The following is a 15,522-nucleotide window of genomic DNA, read 5'->3' on the forward strand; positions in this document are numbered from 1 at the left end:
GGTTGTTTATTGAAAACCAATTTTCAGTTTATCATGTTTGTGTACCCATTTGTTAAGAACAGAGTATTCCCATCTTCATGCCTAGGAGAGTTAGTAAACTGTGAGAGGCCGAATGAGGAGGTTAGAGAAAGTAGATGAGGGGCAGATTGGGAGAAGGGATCATTGATATGGATGTTAAAGTCTCCCATGATGAGGGTGGGAATGTCACAGGATAGAAAGTGAGGAAGCTAGGTGGCAAAGTGATCCAGGAACTGGCGGGGGGAGCCAGGAGTACGATACACAACCACCACTCACAGAGAGAAGGTTTTAAAAAGTGATGGTGTGGACTTCAAAGGAAGGAAACATAAGTGAGGGAAACGGGGTATGACCTGGAAAGCACATTATGATGAAAGGAGCAAACCAACACCTCTACCTTGTGTGTTCTCAGGTCTGGCAGTATGTGAAAATTTCAGCCCACCAAACGAGAGAGCAGCAGCGACTGTGGTGTCTGACTGGATCCAGGTTTCTGTAAGAGCCAGAAGGTTAAGGGAATTACAGAGGGAAAAAAATGTGAATGTAAGTTAGTTTGTTACACACTGACCATGCGTTCCAGAGGGCACAATGAAAAGCGATAGGAGAAGGCATGCACTGAATGTTATTAAGATTGACAGGATTTCTATATGCAGCTGGAAGAAAGTTATGTATACTAGTGGAGGAAGGCCTAGGGTTGGGGGAGATTTTGCGAGCAAATAGGATTAGAAAAAAGAGAAAGAACAGGTGGTGCATTGATTTGTATGAATGTTTTGAGAGCTGTATGGTGGTAGTGGATGGTTTAGAGTGGGTGAGAAATGTCAGTAGAGCCTCAGACTTATATGTGGTAGAGGGGAGAAGGGAGGGATTGATGTTGAGAGAATGCAGAGAATGCGTAAGAGGGCAGGAGACTTATGAGAAAGGAGAAGTTAAAACATATAAGAAGCAGAGTGATATGACCAATACATAATGCAGTACAACTGACCAAGAAGCATGTTTGTTTGAATGTCTTATGCACATTACCTGTCTCCTGCCCTGTTCAACTGTCATGTATAACTGCTAAATGCTTTAAAATATTGCACTTAAAATATATTGCAAGCGTGACCCAGCATGCATGCTCTTCCAACCAGAACTGAATAGGAAATATCTGCTATAGTCTAGCACCAATTGGCCACATTGAATAATTAACGAATTAGCCCAAGACCAGAGTAGGAATTTCTATGGAAGATAAACAAACCCATGCTGAACAGAGAGGTCCTAACATATCAGTGAAAGAGATAGCTTTGAACACTTTAAAACAGAGGAAAAAAAACAACAACCAGCAATGGGAAAATACAGGGTGGGTCATTTATATGGATACACCTAAATAAAATGGGAATGGTTGGTGATATCAACTTCCTGTTTGTAGCACATTAGTATATGGGAGGGGGAAAACTTTTCCAGATGGGCGGTGACCATGGCGGCCATTTTGAAGTTGGCCATTTTGGATCCAACCTTATTTTTTTCAATGGGAAGAGGGTCATGTGACACATCAAACTTATTGAGAATTTCATAAGAAAAAAAAAATGTACTATATACCCTGTACTATATAAAAATCCCTAAAGGTGGTGTCTCTGTTTCTGAGTTTTGTTTTGCCTCCCATTGAATTCAATGGGTTTTGGATATGTTCAACGAACTGTTCGGCGAACGTCGGGAAGTTCGCTGATCATAACCGAACCGTTAAAGGTTCGCTCATCTCTAAACAAAAGTTATACTGAACCTATTCTGAAAACCAATTCATATCTAAATTAGTGTGACTCAATTTGTTGTATTCTGCCAACTATATTTATTGGCGCAAATATGTTGCCACTCAAGTTTCTGAAGTGTATTAAAATTAGTAAACACTGTGAGCACAATTTTTAGGCAAGTGAGTATTTTGCTCATGTGTCATTTTTATTCATATTTTCCACCTCCAAGCTGTATAAACCTGAATGCTTATTGGATGAAGCAGATCAGGTAATGTGTATTTATGTAATTAGGGACAATTAGCTGGATCACTAACGGGTACAGGCCTCCACTTCAACTCATCAGCAAGCTATAGTTGGGGTACTGCTATGGACTGGTATTATTAAGAATGAGCTAGAATCTAGCTGCTAGATGAAACTTTTTAGGTTGAATATGGACACATGATTTTTATGCAGAACAGTACTCCACGCTCCATCGCATGCATTGAAGTACTCCACTGTTTGGCTTTCCAGTAAAGGCCTTAAAAATTAAAGAATAATGACATGGCGCCTTCCTCACCTTAAATCCTATTAAGAACTTGTGAACTCTTCTTAAATGGGAGATTCACTGTGGAGGAAAACAGTACACCTCTCTGATCATTGTCTGGGAGGCGGTAGTTGGTGCTTCCAAAAAACTTGTTCATCAACAGATTATGGGAGGCTTATGACTGGTATTGAAAAGAAGGATGGCTATAATGGTAACTGATATTTTTTTGAAATGTCATGATGTACAATACAAAGTTATATTGTGGTACCGTGTTATCCAGAAAATCGATGTAAATACTTTTATGCCCAAAAATGACACAAGTATTCTCGAAGTGATACCTTTATTGGCTAACCAGAAAATATATATATATATATGCAAGCTTTCAGAGCGCAGAGGTGCCTTCTTCAGGCAATATTACAAATGAAATTATAAGACAAAAGGCACAACACTTAAGAGATATTACAGCAAGACATTTGTTCATGAGGTGTAAGGGGTGATGCCTCCTAATGATAAGTCAAAGACATCAAATTTAGGGTTTTTAGTTGCAAATGGCAAGTCTGTGGGAATGTTTAATCATCTTGAGACCGTTTTGTAGAGGTGTGAATTGAATCCATGTAGTGAGTCATAAATCCAGGTGTTAGATTGAGTCCTGTTGTCAAGGAATTGAACATTCCTATCAATTTGAATTCCCAAATTTTTCTCTCTCTGTCGTCATTGAAATTACCTTTTAGTATTAAAACTTTTAGATCTGTCATAGAGTGTCCCGGGCCAGAGAAATATTTTCCCACAGGCGTGTGCAGTTCATTCTTAATTGTGTGTCTGTGTAAATTCATTCTCATTTGCAGTTTTTGCATAGTTTCTCCAATATAAACTCCTTCCGGAAACCTTGTACATTGTATCATGTATACCACATTGGAGGATGTACATGAAAAGACATCCATGATTTTGTAGTCCTGATTTGTGTTTTGGCATGCAGACTGTATTTGAAGGTAATATGTGGGTACAAGTTTTGCATTTTTTGTTTTTACATGGGAATGTGCCGATCACTTAAGGTGATGAGAGGACACTTCTGACAAGGAGATTACTTAAGTTAGGGGGCTGATTGTAGGAGAGAAATGGTAGTTCTGGGAATATTTCTTTCAGTTTGTGGCCTCTGTGGAATATGGGTTGGAGATCAGCACTAGTGATGAGCGAGCATGCTCGCTACTGCTCGGTCCTTGCCCGAGCATGTCACTGCTTGAGATGCTCAGCGCTCGGCGAATATTTCTGGGGTTGCTCGGCGGGAGCTCAGGTCCCCTCCCTGCAAGTTTGACGCTCTTTAGAGCGCCAATGAACATGCAGGGATTGTCTGCCACACACTGTAATGCTGCAGCCATGTTGGTTGTGGCATTGCAGTGAATGGCTGGCCGCACAGCATCATCAGGTTTATATCAGACCTGGCGCCGCCATGCTCGTCACAGTCTACTCCGGAATCAGGCAGTGCAGGGAGAGGTGCTGCTGAGCAAGAGAGAGATTCACTTGTTTCTTAGTTAGTGTAAGTATGCCAAAACATATTGTACACATATCCATCTCAACTAATAGTCCTTCTGAGGACTAATGCAGCTGCATAGACATCATTGCTAGGCAGGCAGTGTATGTGTCAGACTGCAGTGCATATAGCAACAGGGTCCATTCTAGTTCTGTCTGCTGGTGCTTTTACAGATATTTCTAGAAATAGCCCCAGGTATCAGGGGCCAGGAATATTTTTTTGGCATCTTAATCCTGATTATTTGCTTAAAAAGCAATCCAGAGAACACTGTTTTTCTGCTTCATTTGCTTGTTGGCACTGCAGCATACAGCCAGATCCTTTCCATATTACAGCGCTAAAAATCCATCTATTTAAAACTGTGGTTTGTCCGTCACACGGATCACATATAATTGTGCTGAAAATTCTGCCATTTCTGGCCTCTATTGAAATTTTGTTGCAGTGTGTCAGTGAAGTTATTGACACGAGGTCGCTGTTAAAAATAGTTACCTACAGGCCAGCTATTTAAAACTGTGGTTTGTCCGTCACACGAATCACATATAATTGCGCTGAAAATTCTGCCATTTCTAGCCTCCATTGAAATTTTGTAGCAGTGTGTCAGCGAAGTTATTGACACGAGGTCGCTGTTAAAAATGGTTACCTACAGGCCAGCTATTTAAAACTGTGGTTTTCCGTTACACAGATCACATATAATTGCGTTGAAAATTCTGCCATTTCTGGCCTCCATTGAAATTTTTTTGCAGTGTGTCCGTGAAGTTATTGACACGAGGTTGCTGTTAAAAATAGTTACCTACAGGCCAGCTATTTAAAACTGTGGTTTGTGTGTCACATTGATCATATATAATTACGCTGAAAATTCTGCCATTTCTGGCCTCCATTAAAATTTTGTTGCAGTGTGTCAGCGAAGTTATTGACACGAGGTAGCTGTTAAAAATAGTTACCTACAGGCCAGCTATTTAAAACTGTGGTTTTCCGTCACGCATATCACATATCACTGCGGTTCAAATCCAGCCATATGTACTGAACGTGGAAAATATTGTCCTCCATTTAAAATGGGCAAGGCGTGTGGCAAGGGACGGGGAAGTGGACATGATGGTAATGATGGTGCATGCAGAGACCGAGGCCGAGGCCGTGGGCTAGCTAAAATTGTGCCACAACAAACACCCACATCTTCTAGATCGACCTTCCTGTCTAAAGGGAGGGAGGCATAGCACCACAATAGACAGGAAGAAGCATTGTGATGGCCCCAGACAGAAGGCGGGCAACCATTCCCCCTAACATCAACACGATGGAAGTAGCCAGTACAACTGTTAGTTCTTCCTGAGTCTGGTTGTTTTTTAAAGACTCTGCTGATAACCCCAAAAAGGCCATTTGGATCACCTGCCAGGACAGCATCAGCAGGGGTAGCAAAACTACCAGCCTGACCACCACCAGCATGATCAGGCACATGGCAGCAAAGCACCCGACTAAGTGGGCCAAACCCCAGGGTCCAGGAACAGTGTCTGAAGGTGACACCACTGCTTTTTCCGCTGTTGAAAGTGCAAGCCAATCCTCTGTCCATGGCGCATGCGAAGATGCCTCCTGCCCTGCACCTGTCGTTGCACACTCTAAAGTAGCACCATCAGCAAGCACGTCCACGTCCTTGTCCCAGAGCAGCGTTCAGTTGTCCCTACTCCAGTCTTTGGAACGCAAGTGCAAATACACAGCCAACGCCCCACAGGCCTCATTACTAAATTCACACATTTCTCGACTGCTTGCGCTCGAATTGTTGCCTTTTAGGCTCGTGGAGACGGAAGCTATCTGCAACCTGATGGTGGTGGCTGTCCCTCAGTACTCAATCCCCAGCCGCCACTATTTTTCCCGGTTTGCCATCCCCGAATTACACGAGCACATGTCCCACAATATTAGCCGTGCCCTCAACAATGCAGTTACTGGGAAAGTCCACCTAACCACGGACACGTGCACAAGTGCTTGAGGGCAGGGACGGTACATCTTGCTGATGGCACACTGGGTTAACATAGTGGAAGCTGGAACCCAGTCAGACCAAAATGACCACATAAGTCGCAAGCTGGAAGCACTGCAGCACTTCCTCGGCCAAGAGGCAACAGGCTGCACTGAAGCTAATATGCTTAGGTGACAAACCACACAATGCAGAAGAGATGTGGAGAGCTCTAAAAGAGCAGGCAGATCTGTGGTTGACATAGCTGAACCTACAGCAAGGCATGGTCGTGTGTGACAATAGCCAGAACCAGCTCTGAGGCGAGGCGAGCGCACACTCGTACCATGTCTGGCCCATGTGGTTAACCTCGTGGTTCAGTGGTTTCTCAAAACCTACCCGGAGCTGCTAGATCTGCTTGTCAAAGTACACCGCCTGTGTGCCCATTTTAGAAAGTCACCTAGAGCTTCCGCCGCCCTTGCCGTATTTCAGCAGCGTTTGCAGCTTCCAGCTCACCGAATAGTGTGTCATATCCCCACGCATTGTAACTCTACATTGCAGATGTTGAGAAGGATTTGTGAGCAGAAAAGGGCAGTTGTTGACTACCAGCATCAACAAGGCCATTGCTATTCAGTTCAGACTCCACACATAAGACCTCAGAAGTGGACATGGATGTCAGACACATGTACCATCCTCCAAAACTTTTAGGACTCCACCAAGATGGTGATCGGGGATGACAGCATAATTAGCATCACCATCCCATTTCTCTGTCTTCTGAAAAGCTCCCTGCTCACAATCAAATAGGTAAATAGGAGGAAGTAGAGTTTTTGGGCATTTAAAAAATTATTAATTTTTATTATGTCAAGTTAAAAACATGCACAACATACAAAAGTTTGGGATAGAGTAACATAATAAGGATAGCACGGAGGCACTATTAACATTGCCTAAATAGCAGGTAATCTGGTATATCAAATTTAGAGTATATGCCCCTGGGCGGCCCTACGTGTGAACTGATCCTCGAGCTGCTACACTTTGTACTCACGCATAATTATTTTTTATTTAAGGATTACGTCTATTTGCAGAAGCGTGGCACGGCCATGGGGGCGGCCTGCGCGCCCTCATATGCCAATCTCTTCCTGGGCGCTTGGGAGAGACAAATTTTTGGCGATGGGGGCGCGGCGGTCGCGGACCATGTGCTGTGCTGGTTACGCTACATAGACGATATTTTGTTTTTTTGGCGTGGGTCAGTGCGGCAGCTCGAGTGCTTCATGACACAAATAAATTCCAACTTCTGGGGAATTCGGTTGACGTATAAATATGATCCACACAGTATTGACTTTTTGGATGTCCGCCTGGAGGTTGATTCTGATGGCTTCCTCCAGACGGACATCCATAGAAAACCTACGTCGACTAATTCTCTTATTCATGCAAGAAGTGCACACCATCCGTCCACGATTAGGGCCGTCCCGGTTGGGCAGTTCCTGAGGGCGAGGCGGATCTGCTCCTCGGACTCCAAATTTGAGGAACAAGCTATCGATTTAAAATCTAGATTTACATCTCGAGGATATAGCAAAAGATGTATCAAAAGGGGATATGAACGAGCATACTTCAAGGAACCATCTACTCTACCCAAATAAACAAGGCAATAGTGGTGATGGGCAGAGGAAAATAAGATATATATCTACCTACAATCACGAGTGGGCTAATATGAGGGGCATCATGATGATATATTGGAATATATTGGCGACCGATCCTTCCCTGGGACCCGTTCTTGGTGACTATCCCTTAATGACTCCAAGACGGTGTAATAATCTTAAAGACATTCTGGTATCCAGCCATTATGTCCCAACAAGACCAAATCCTTTTGGTTCTCACGGCCCTGCTTTGGGGACATATCCGTGCGGTCGCAGTCGTGCCTGCGCCAATGTCCTGCGATGCACCGCATTCGCGTCCTCTGATGGCTCAAGACAATTCAGTATTAGACACCACATTTCATGTGGTACAAACAACGTAATCTATTATGCAACTTGTGATTTTTCACTGATCTATATCGGTTTAACCTCTAGAGAGCTCCGAGTACGTGTGCGGGAGCATGTGCGGGACATTGGCGCGGCCAGGACGGTGAGAGAGATTACAGAACTTAAAACTATCCCGAAACACTTTAAGATGGTTCACAACTGCGACCCCGGATGTCTTAAAGTCCGTGGTATTGATGTAATACACATGGGCGCCCGGGGCGGCAATGTAAGAAGGGTGTTGGCCCAGGCCGAGGCGAGATGGATTACTACGTTGAACACGCTATCTCCCCACGGTCTTAATGAGTCCCTATCTTTCTCATCTTTCTTATAAATCAAGTGCAATATTCCGTTATCCACAGTATTTCTTATAACATAATTATTGTTTCTTTTCTATTTTGCTGACCTGAACGCATTGGCATTGTTTTTATTTATGTGGGTTTTCTTTCCCCAATTTTACTATTTTCTTTTATCCCTTGTTATTCTAGTCTTTATTAGTGTTAAGCAAGCACTAAAATGCTCGGGAGCTCGAAGCTCGGGCCAAGCTCGCCGTGATACTCAGGTGCTCGACCCGAGCAACGAGCCCAATGTTAGTCTATGGGAGACTCGAGCATTTTTGCGGTGGCACCCCCGGCAGTCTTTTAAAAGCCTAACAAGTGCCCAAAACGATAGTGACAGTGCTCAAATGACATGGGGACAGCATGGGGATCGCCCCAGGAAGCATTTCTGACCCCCAGGTCACTGCTGTCAACAACGTGGTCAGAGGTATTAAGCCACTTTTACAGGCTCACAATAAAACGTTCAAAAACGAAAGTGAAACTTTTTTCCTGGGAAATATGTTAAGGAACATCCTTTCCAGGGTAAAGACTTGTGTATAAGTTAAAATAAATGGCCAAAAACAAAAATACTCCTCCACACCTTCGGCTATGTTCACAAGTAGCATTTTTTATGCGTTTTTGCACTTTTGCATTGCTTTCAACTATGACAAATGCATTCACCGTGAAATGTCATTTTAACATTTTACAACCTTATCTGGCCATGTGCTGTGTGACACATGTATAAAGTGCTGAAAAGACAAGGGAACAGCATGGGGAAGACCCCTGGAAGCATCTCTGACTCACAGGTCACTGTCTAAAAGTGTGCCCATCATAAGTGATCCTTACCGCATCAGAAGATGCAGACTTGCAACTATCCCCATGCAAGTTCTAGTCCCAGGGCAGTGTTCAATTGTACCTCCCCCATTCCTTGGAATACAGGCTCAAGTATGCAGCCTGCCACCCACCCACCCCCAGGCTGCAATATCATACTGCTTGCTTGCTTGAACTTGAAATTGGGCCTTTTAGGCATGTGGAGGCGGAATCTGGCCACCACGTCATGGCTGTGTTGGCGGCCTGGAATCCATACTCAGTCCCCAGCCGCCCGGCGGCCGGGTGTCCATACTCGGTCCCCAGCCGCCCCGCGGCCGGGTGTCCATAAACGGTCCCCAGCATCCCCTATTTCTCCTTGGAACATCCCCCTACACACTTTTCTTAGCCCGGCATGCTTTAGGCAGCATTGGACGAGCCCACCAGAGAACCAGACTCCTCCAGTGGGCCCTGACTTCTCCATCGGTGGAGTTGAGAGTGCCAAGGTGAGGAGCATGATGATGATGACAGAAGTTAGCATCTGCTATGTTTTCTTTTAATGCAAGTGTAAGTGTGCAGCCTACCACCCACCCACCCCCAGACTGCAATTCCATACTGCTAGCTTGCACTTGAATTGGGGCCTTTTAGTTTGGAGGAGGCCGAAGCTGGCCACTACCTCATGGCTGCTTCGGCAGCGAGGTATCCATACTCAGTCCCCAGCCGCCCCTATTTGTCCTGGTGTGCCTTATACATAAGATTAAGCGCGTATACCAAAACTTTACCTGTGCCCTCCCCAGTGCATTTAGTGGTAAGGAGAGCCTATTCCGCTGTAGTGTGTGCATGCCAAACCCCTGTTCATGGTACATGCGAAGATGCCTCCCACCTTGCACCTGTCGTTGCAGACTTGCAATTATCCCCATTCAAGTCCTTGTCCCAGGGCAGTGTTCAATTGTACGTCTCCCATTCCTTGCAATGCAAGCGCAAGTATGCAGCCTGCCACCCACCCACCCCCAGGCTGCAATACCATACTGCTTGCTTGCACTTTAAATTGGGCCTTTTAGGCATGTGGAGGCGGAATCTGACCACCACACCATGGCTGTGTTGGCGGCCTGGTATCCATACTCAGTCCCCAGCCGCCTGGTGGCCGGGTGTCCCCGCTTGCTCCCCAGCCTCCAGGGGGTGGCCGGGTGTCCATACTCGGTCCCCAGCCACCCCTATTTGTCCCGGTAACCTTTCCCACACTTTTCTTAGCCTGTCCTGCTTTAGGGCAGCATTGGCCGAGCCCACCGGACTATCAGACTCCTCCGGTGGGCCCTGGCTTCTCCATCAGGGGAGCTGAGAGTGCCAAGGTGAGGAGCATGATGAGGATGATAGAAGTTAGCATCTGCTTTGTTTTGTTGTAATGCAAGCGCATGTATGTAGTAGCGGCTAGGCCTGAGGTGGTCAGCGTTTTGGCGCATATCCTACCTCCTCCGAGGATTGCTGGATGTTTTCCTGCTACTATCCAAGTTCTATGACTCCCGTTAAAACAAAGCTTCAGGTGATAAATGATGGATGAGGTAGTGGCAAAGGAGAAAGAGCAGGAGGAACAGGGACCATTCACATCAATATCAGGCCAGTCAACCAGATATGTCTTGTAGGATATGTTTCTGTAACAAAAGGAGCGGTTCGGCTACACAGTTATAGGGTATACAGTGAGTGCAATGCCTACCAAAAATTTTCAGCCACTCCAATGCCCCTTGGAAATGACATGAAGGTCAGAGGGCGTTAACTAAACCTTTTTTTCCATTTATAGCAACTTGGTCTCCCGTGCACTGTTGGCCTAAGCAGTGAATGGAAGGCTTTCCAAAAATTATGAGGAACTGCAATGCCCCTTACAAGAGCCATGTGTGGCACCCCAGGGGTCTGGTCACCACAGTAATAGAGATATTACGTCGGAGAGCAAGTGGGAGGTTTCCTGGTCAGGATCCCTTAAACATGCAACATCCTCCTGCCGCAATCCTGGGAGGGGAGAATTCTGCCCTTATAAACTGGATCTGGGGCGGGGTTGAGTGAGTCAGAGAACAGTCAGAGTCAGAGTGAGAGCAAGGAAAAGTAACAGCAAGGAGCTCTGTAGGAGCTAGGAGCTAAAGACCAGGGGCTGGAAGCTGAGCAGAGCTCGCCCTGGCTGAAGACAATAGGAACTGGACACAGGAGTCCGAAGCTGTGATGACTTATATATCCAGCAGCAGAAACCAGCCGGCAGGGGATTTCAGGTCCTCTGGCCATAGAAGCCCGGAGGCTCAGTCACAAGCAAGGGACCAGCACCGCCGTGGAGCGGAGGCTAACAGAAGGCCCCAAGTCACCAGCCATACGGGTGAGCACTACACGGTACACTCAGGGACGTGAGCTACTTCTACCCGCTTACAGCAAGGTAGCCAGGAAGAGTGCAGACAGACGGGGAGGCCTACAACTCCACCTGGCCAGGGGAACTCCTGCTTGCTCACAGACTGACCAGGCCTCTTATGCTAGCCAGTACTCCCGGGAGGGTCTACCTTATAATCATCAGTAAAGACCCTGAACTGCACTGCAAAGACTCTGAGTCATTCCTGCTGCGCTCGTCCACCATCACCCCCATCATCCACACTCACTGCCCTGAGGCTATACTCCTCCCGAAGGGAGTTATCCCATTCTATGCTGCGCACACAACACCACCCTCAGGGGTCTGCCTCGCAGCGGTGGTACTCCCTGACCGCAATCCACGGGTTGCGCAGTCGGACAATTAACCTCAAAACCTAAGAAAGACTGCCACTGGTTTTACCAGCCTGAGCCATGGGACCGGGTCACCGCCACGGAGACTACAGACCCCAGAGACCCGGCAACGGGTATCCCACACACGTGTACACACGGCCCAGGGGGCGCGTCACATGCAGTACAGCATATTGCAAACATAAGTCCCATTATTGGGGAATTGGTGTCCCATAGTATTTGCTTATGCTTTCCCAGCAAAAGCTGCCAAAAATTAGGACGGAGCAACTTGCAATGCCCCTTACAAGAGCCATGCAGTACAGCATATTACAAACATAAGTCCCATTATTGGGGAGTGGGTGTCCCATAGTATTTGCTTATGCTTTCCCAGCAAAAGCTGCCAAAAATTAGGACGGAGCAACTTGCAATGCCCCTTACAAGAGCCATGCAGTACAGCATATTACAAACATAAGTCCCATTATTGGGGAGTGGGTGTCCCATAGTATTTGCTTATGCTTTCCCAGCAAAAGCTGCCAAAAATTAGGACGGAGCAACTTGCAATGCCCCTTACAAGAGCCATGCAGTACAGCATATTACAAACATAAGTCCCATTATTGGGGAGTGGGTGTCCCATAGTATTTGCTTATGCTTTCGCAGCAAAAGCTGCCAAAAATTAGGACGGAGCAACTTGCAATGCCCCTTACAAGAGCCATGCAGTACAGCATATTACAAACATAAGTCCCATTATTGGGGAGTGGGTGTCCCATAGTATTTGCTTATGCTTTCCCAGCAAAAGCTGCCAAAAATTAGGACGGAGCAACTTGCAATGCCCCTTACAAGAGCCATGCAGTACAGCATATTACAAACATAAGTCCCATTATTGGGGAGTGGGTGTCCCATAGTATTTGCTTATGCTTTCCCAGCAAAAGCTGCCAAAAATTAGGACGGAGCAACTTGCAATGCCCCTTACAAGAGCCATGCAGTACAGCATATTACAAACATAAGTCCCATTACTGGGGAGTGGTTGTCCCATAGTATTTGCTTATGCTTTCTAAGCAAAAGCTGCCAAAAATTAGGACGGAGCAACTTGCAATGCCCCTTACAAGAGCCATGCAGTACAGCATATTACAAACATAAGTCCCATTATTGAGGAGTGCGTGTGCCATAGTATTTGCTTATGCTTTCCCAGCAAAAGCTGCCAAAAATTAGGACGGAGCAACTTGCAATACCCCTTACAAGAGCCATGCAGTACAGCATATTACAAACATAAGTCCCATTATTGGGGAGTGGGTGTCCCATAGTATTTGCTTATGCTTTCCCAGCAAAAGCTGTCAAAAATTAGGACGGAGCAACTTGCAATGCCCCTTACAAGAGCCATGCAGTACAGCATATTACAAACATAAGTCCCATTATTGGGGAGTGGGTGTCCCATAGTATTTGCTTATGCTTTCCCAGCAAAAGCTGCCAAAAATTAGGACGGAGCAACTTTCAATGCCCCTTACAAGAGCCATGCAGTACAGCATATTACAAACATAAGTCACATTATTGGGAAATGGGTGTCCCATAGTATTTGCTTATGCTTTCCCAGCAAAAGCTGCCAAAAATTAGGACGGAGCAACTTGCAATGCCCCTTACAAGAGCTATGCAGTACAGCATATTACAAACATAAGTCCCAATATTGGGGAGTGGGTGTCCCATAGTATTTGCTTATGCTTTCCAAGCAAAAGCTGCCAAAAATTAGGATGGAGCAACTTGCAATGCCCCTTACAAGAGCCATGCAGTACAGCATATTACAAACATAAGTCCCATTATTGGGGAGTGGGTGTCCCATAGTATTTGCTTATGCCTTGCAAGCAAAAGCTGCCAAAAATAAGGACAGAGGAACTTGCAATCCTGGCACCCTGGTGGTATAGTGGTGGTGGAGGCTGAGGATAAGGAGAAGAAGATTAAACAGCCGAAACGAGGAAGCGTATACCCATGTGTGGGTGTGAAGCGGTGCATGTGAATACACCTCCCGAAATAACACAGTGGATTTGACTTTATGTTACTCTGCTGTCATTTGGTGGTGATGAGAAGTCTGGCCCAATCCAGCTCTTGTTCATTTTGATAAGGGTCAGCTTGTCAGCATTGTCAGTTGACAGGCGAGTGCGCTTATCAGTTATAATTCCCCCAGCGGCACTAAAAACACGCTCCGATAACACGCTAGCGGAAGGGCAAGCCAGGACCTCCAAGGCATATAGAGCGAGTTCATTCCAAGTGTCCAGCTTGGATACCCAATAATAAAAAGGCACAGAGGAATCATGGAGGACGCTGGTACAATCGGCAAGGTACTCCCTCACCATCTTTTGAAACTTTCCACTCCTTGTGAGAGTACCCCACGCCTCAGGGCCTGTAAGCTGGGCGGGTGTCAGAAAACTGTCCCAGAACGTTGACAGTGTTCCCCTGCCTCTTCTGGATTGGAGTTGCATCTCTCTCGCCTGTACGCCTTGGTTGGGCAACGAACTGTGACCTCTGCCGCTAGCGTGTTCAGATGGGAATTTTTTTAAGAGTTCTGCAGCAAGGGCCTTCTGGTATTGCCCCATTTTTGTAGACCTCTCCACCTCAGGAATAAGAGAGTGAAAGTTCTCCTTGTAGCGGGGGTCTACAAGTGTCACCAACCAGTAATGACTGTCACCCAACATTTTGACAACGCGAGGGTCACGGTTATGGCAGCATAACATAAAGTCAGCCATGCGTGCCAGACTGGTAACGGGCAAGATTTCCGTGTCCTCACCAAAATGATGACTGACAATGCTCTCCTCCTGCTCCTCCTCTTCCTCCTCCCCCCTGTCCTCAGGCCACCCACGCTGAACCGACGGTATGACACTTGTACAGGTACTACCGTCTACAACGCAAGATAGCAGCTACTGTTCTTCCTCCTCCTCCTACTCTCCCTCATTGTCCCCCAATGCACGTTGGGATGAGATGAGGCTGGGCTGTGTGTAATCGCCCGCTACGGCTTCTTGATCCATCTCATCATACTCTGGCTGCAATGCCTCCTCTTTAATTCTCTGCAGAGAGCGTTGCAAAAGACAGACAAGTGGGATGCTGACACTAATGATGGCGTCATCGCCACTCACCATCTTGGTGGCCTCCTCAAAGTTTGTCAGGATGGTACATATGTCAGACATCCAGGTCCACTCCTGAGGTCTTATGTGTGGAGTCTGACCTGAATATCGACGGCCTTGTTGCAGCTGGTACTCCACAACTGCTCTCTTCCGCTCACAAATCCTTTGCAACATGTGGAGGGTAGAGTTCCAACGTGTGGGGACATCACACACCAGTCAGTGTGCCGGAAGCTGCAAACGCTGATTTAGCACAGCAAGGGCGGGGGAAGCTGTAGCCGACTTGCAAAAATGAGCTGACAGGCGGCGTACTTTCACGAGCAGATCAGGCAACTCGGGTTACGATTTAAGAAACCGCTGAACTACGAGGTCAAGCACATGAGCCAGGCATGGTACGTGTGTGATCTCACCTCGCCTCAGAGCCGCCACCAGGTTACGGCCATTGTCACACACGACCATGCCGGGATGTTAGTTCAGCGGTCTCTGCCACAGATCTGCCTGCTCTTTCACAGCTGTCCACAACTCACAAGCAGTGTGAGGTTTATCACCTAAGCTTATGAGTTTCAGCACAGCCTGTTGACGCTTGGCGGAGGCAGTACTGCAATGCTTCCAGCTTGTAACTGATGTGGTGATATCTAAGATGGAGGCTGAACATGAGGAGGAGGAGGAGGATGCGCAGGAGCTGTACACTGTGGGGGCAACTCTGACTGACATAGGGCCCGCAATCCTCGGTGTGGGGAGGATGTGTTCCGTCCCAAGGTCCGACTGGGTCCCGGCTTCCACTATGTTTACCCAGTGTGCAGTCAGAGAGATGTACCGTCCCTGGCCAGAA

This window comes from Phyllobates terribilis, unplaced genomic scaffold (genome assembly GCF_046119375.1).
Source record: "Phyllobates terribilis strain yellow unplaced genomic scaffold, ASM4611937v1 Scaffold_10__3_contigs__length_209671492, whole genome shotgun sequence".
NCBI lineage: Eukaryota > Metazoa > Chordata > Amphibia > Anura > Dendrobatidae > Phyllobates > Phyllobates terribilis.